Consider the following 5,272-nt stretch of genomic DNA (forward strand, 5'->3'; position numbering starts at 1 on the left):
CACAACTTGTGCTTTCCAATTGAATAAATGATAAGGTGATGGTTCAGAGTATGTCACGACCATGAGGTACCCTTTTAGGCCATTTACAATTTCAATTTCTTTGGTAGATGCAATTGAAGTCACGTGAGTTGGTAGCAAAAGAAATAACCATGTTTGTTTATTTCTTTAGCTTTAAATTATTTTACAAANTGTCTTGAGTGCTTTTTATCTTTTTAATTTAGTGTTGCATTTTAATAGTTTTAATTGTGTTTAGATATTTGTTTANTCTAGTATTTGGTTTAGCATTTTCACTCTCTGGACTCGATTTTAAAAAAATAACTACAACCATACCAGAGGTCCAAATGCTACATTTTATATTTCACATGAAAGATAATTGAGTCTACTTTCCACGAAAAAAAACCTCATCTCATTTAGAGCTCTGTAGAAAAAGTTATGGGTAAAACATTGAGCAAAGGTCAGAGNTGTCCAGTTCCAGCGTGAATTTTCGTATTTACTGTAGCAGTTTCATTTTTACTGTTTTAATTTCATTTTCATGCATGGTGAAATGTGTTGTTGCATTTAATTTCGTTTTAATTGAATTTAATTACGTTTTTACATCTGCGTTTGAATTTAATTTCATTTTAAATTTTCCGCATTCTCCACGCAAACCTTTCACAAAACCCCCCCACTATGTGTTAGACCTAAGATTCTGAACCGCAAAATTGGTCCTTGAGAGACGACCTAGGAGTCATTTCCTAGCTATACTGCATTTCTTATATGCAGTCAAATTTGTATGGGCCGCGACAGCCCATCAAATTTTGGCGCCGTTGCCGGGGACCAACGGTTCAGTTTTGAGTCTTGTGTCTATGTCTTGTGTTGTGTTTTTGATAGTGTCGCTTGTGTTGTTTTCTGTGTTTTGAATTCTTGTGCTATTGTTTCATGATTATAGGGTGTTGTGATTTAGTGCATGACTAGAGGAAATCCTGGATTCATACCACCTTTTGATCCTGAAATTGATAGGACGTTTCATAGGTTAGTTAGGCATTCTAGAAATTTGTCTTTAGAGTCTATTTTTGAGTCTGTTCCATTAGATACTGTGCATCCCACTACTGAGTACTCTGTGCATACTGCATCCACTGCATTTGTTGCATCTGCACTTGATTCTGATTCTGATTCTGTTGTTTTGCACACTGAGAACAATATGGCACAACCTCCACCTCGTGAGAGGACTTTTAGGGAGATGGCTGCACCTGATTTTGATATCGAAAGCTTGTGCATCCAATATCCTGACGAGGACGTTCCATTTGTTCTCAAGACTGGACTGATCCATTTGTTGCCCAAGTTTCATGGCCTTGCAGGTGAGAGTCCACATAAGCATTTGAAGGAATTCCACATTGCCTGTTCCACTATGAAACCGCATGATGTTCCTGAAGAGCACATCTTCTTGAAGGTGTTCCCTCATTCATTGGAAGGTGTTGCTAAGGATTGGTTGTACGCTTTGGCGCCTAGATCCGTCACTAGTTGGGATGATCTGAAGAGGTTGTTTTTTGGAGAAATTTTTCCCAACATCCCGGACCATAGCTATCAGGAAAGACATCACTGGGATTAGGCAACTTGGTGGCGAGAGCTTGTATGAGTATTGGGAGAGATTCAAGACACTTTGTGCAAGTTGCCCCCACCATCAGATACTTGAACAACTTCTTATCCAGTATTTCTATGAGGGTTTGAACAACATGGATAGGGGTATGCTTGATGCTGCCAGTGATGGAGCTCTTGGAGACACCACACCTGCTGAGGCCAGGCATTTAATTGAGAAGATGGCTTCCAACTCCCAGCAGTTTAGCGCCAGGAACGATGCCTTTGTGGTGAGGGGCGTACATGATGTTGTTGCCCAGTCTTTATCTGCTATTGAAAGCAAGTTGGAAGACAAGATTGAATCTCTTGCGAAGTTAGTAACACAGTTGGCAACCAGCCAGAAACCTATAGCTTCATCCACATCTGTTGCACGACTATGTGCTGTTTGTACTTCTAGTGGCCACTACACTGATGCTTGTCCTACCTTACAGCACTCAGCTGCCTCTGATGCACCTCAGGCTTATGCTACTAACATATACAACAACAGGCAACCACAGCAGAATTATGACTTGTCCAGTAACAGGTACAACCCAGGGTGGAGGAATCACCCCAATCTTAGGTGGAACAATGCGCCACAGCAACAACAGCAGGCACCACCTTTCCAGAATGCCGGAGCACCTAACAGATATATGCCTCCACCTATGCAACAACGCCAGAGGCAACAACAACAACAACAGCAGCAAGAGGCATCTGCCCAACNAGCTGCTCAACCTTCCACTTCTTCTGAGACTTCATTGGAAGAGTTAGTGAGACAGATGACTATGCAAAACCTGCAGTTTCAGAAAGATAACATGCAATTTCAGCAAGAGACTAGAGCTTCCATACAGAGTCTCACTAACCAGATGGGTCAGATGGCTACTCAGATAAACCAGGCGCAGTCTCAGAATTCTAATAAGTTACCATCCCAGACTGTGCAGAATCCTAGGAATGTGAGTGCCATAACCCTCAGATCAGGGAAGCAGATTGTTGTGCCTTCAGAGCCCGCTTCTACACTTACACCCATGCTTGCCACTTGTCCTGGAGAGGACGACCATGACGGTTCGCGCAGGGCATCTGAGGTGGGTGGATCTTCTTCTCCAACCGGTGGTTCTTCTTCAGGTGGATCTTCTCCCTCTTCCACCACCACCGCTGCCGCACCTTCTCCTTTATGTTAACCGACCTATCCCTCTTTCATTACCTTCACGGGCACTTCCTAGCAAAAAGACTGAAGAGGTGGATAGGGAAATTCTGGAGACCTTCAGGAAAGTAGAGGTGAACATACCTCTACTCGATGCCATCAAACAGATACCCAAGTATGCCAAATTTCTGAAGGAGTTGTGCACNCACAAGAGGAAGATGAAGGGCNATGAAAGGATTAGCATGGGAAGGAATGTATCAGCTCTTATTGGTAAGTCGGTCCCGCACATTCCTGAAAAGTGCAAGGACCCAGGTACGTTTTGCATTCCTTGTGTGATTGGGAACAATAAATTTGAAAATGCTATGCTTGATCTGGGTGCATCTATAAATGTCATGCCATTTTCTATTTATAAATCTTTGTCTCTTGGTCCTTTGCAAACCACGGGTGTGGTCATTCAGTTGGCCAATAGGAGTGTTACCCACCCGACTGGTTACATAGAGGATGTCTTGGTTAGGGTAGGTGAATTGATATTTCCTGCTGATTTCTATGTTTTGGAGATGGAGGACGGTTTCTCTAATGGATCCGCCCCCATTATTCTAGGTAGGCCATTTTTGAAAACTGCCCGTACCAAGATTGATGTGTATGCTGGGACATTGTCTATGGAATTTGCTGATATTGTTGTGCATTTTAATATCCTTGATGCCATGAAATTCCCAGCTGAGGACCATTCTGTGCTTAGAATTGATACATTGGATGACATTGTTGATGAGTTTATTGTTGATGATTTTCGTTCTATGCATGAGAAGAAACATTCTTTTCTATCTTTTGTACATTCATGCATAGTATCTCAGTTAGAATCAGGACTTGAATATGATGTTGAATTGAATGTTGATTTGGATGAGAACTGTGATGTCCAGGGTATTGATGATGTCCAGGTTTCTGATGATATGCGTGTTTTTTATGATTTGGATGATATTGATGAAGTTGTTGATATACCTGTGATGGATATTAATCTGGATTGTGATGAGATGGTTTTTCTGCCTTTACCTGTTCATTCTTTAGAGTCAGAATGCATTAACCACGTTGCAGGAAGTACACTTGAATCTGACTTGCAGGAACCCACTCTTGAGCTGAAACAGCTCCCAGAAAACCTCAAGTACGTGTACTTGGAGGATGATGAAAGGAAACCGGTGATCATTTTCACCTCCCTTGATTCTGCTCAAGAGGAGAGGTTGCTTGGAGTGTTGAGGGCGCATAAGAAAGCCATAGGTTGGAGTTTGGCGGACATCCCTGGTATTAGCCCATCCACGTGCATGCATAGGATTTTGTTGGAGGATGGGGCAAAGCCAGTGAGACAGCCGCAGAAAAGGCAAAACCCAGTGATTATGGACGTTATCAAGAAGGAGGTGACGAAGCTTTTGCAAGCTGGGATCATCTACCCCATATCAGATAGTCAGTGGGTGAGCCCCATACATGTTGTGCCCAAGAAGACTGGCCTCACGGTTGTGAAAAATGAGAGGGATGAGTTGATTCCCACGAGAGTGCAGAACAGCTGGAGAGTCTACATTGACTATAGGAGGCTGAATCAAGCGACCAGGAAAGATCATTTCCCCCTGCCATTCATTGATCAGATGCTGGAGCGCCTGGCAGGTAAATCTCACTACTGCTTTCTTGATGGTTTTTCTGGTTATTTCCAAATAAATATTGTTCCTGAGGACCAAGAAAAGACCACATTCACCTGCCCCTTTGGCACTTTTGCCTATAGGAGGATGCCCTTTGGCCTATGCAACGCCCCTGGTACCTTCTAACGGTGCATGCTTAGCATTTTTAGCGATTTCCTTGAGAGTTGCATAGAGGTGTTTATGGATGATTTCACTGTGTATGGATCCTCTTTTGATGCATGTTTAGATAGTCTGGAAAAAGTGTTGAAAAGATGCATAGAAACAAACCTTGTTCTCAATTTTGAGAAATGTCACTTCATGGTTGAACAAGGTTTGGTTTTAGGGCATATCATTTCTGAAAAGGGAATAGAGGTAGACCCTGCTAAGATATCTATGATTTTGCAGTTGCCTTACCCCTCTTGCGTGCGAGAGGTGCGATCTTTCCTTGGACATGCAGGTTTCTATAGGCGCTTCATCAAGGATTTCAGCAAGAAGGCGCTTCCCTTGTCCAGACTGCTGCAAAAGGATATTGACTTTGCTTTTGATGATAGATGCAAGCAAGCGTTTGATTGCCTGAAGGAAGGTTTGACCACCACTCCGATCATTCAGGCACCAGATTGGACAGCCCCATTTGAGCTCATGTGTGACGCATCAAATTATGCCTTGGGAGCTGTCCTGACACAGAAGATTGACAAGCTGCCTAGAGTGATCTACTACGCCTCACGAACTTTGGATGCTGCCCAAGCAAACTACACTACGACTGAGAAAGAGTTGTTGGCAATTATTTTTGCCTTTGATAAGTTTAGGTCGTATTTTCTTGGATCTCCTGTTATTGTGTATACTGACCATGCAGCTCTAAAGTTTCTGTTGAAGAAGGCTG

The 5,272-nt window shown here is 42.8% G+C and overlaps 1 pseudogene; it reads left to right on the forward strand.

Annotated features, from left to right (window-relative positions):
* Positions 1-5,272, forward strand: part of LOC106778926 — a 32,670-nt pseudogene that overhangs the window by 13,678 nt on the left and 13,720 nt on the right.

Source organism: Vigna radiata, unplaced genomic scaffold (assembly GCF_000741045.1).
Source record: "Vigna radiata var. radiata cultivar VC1973A unplaced genomic scaffold, Vradiata_ver6 scaffold_180, whole genome shotgun sequence".
NCBI classification, from domain to species: domain Eukaryota; kingdom Viridiplantae; phylum Streptophyta; class Magnoliopsida; order Fabales; family Fabaceae; genus Vigna; species Vigna radiata.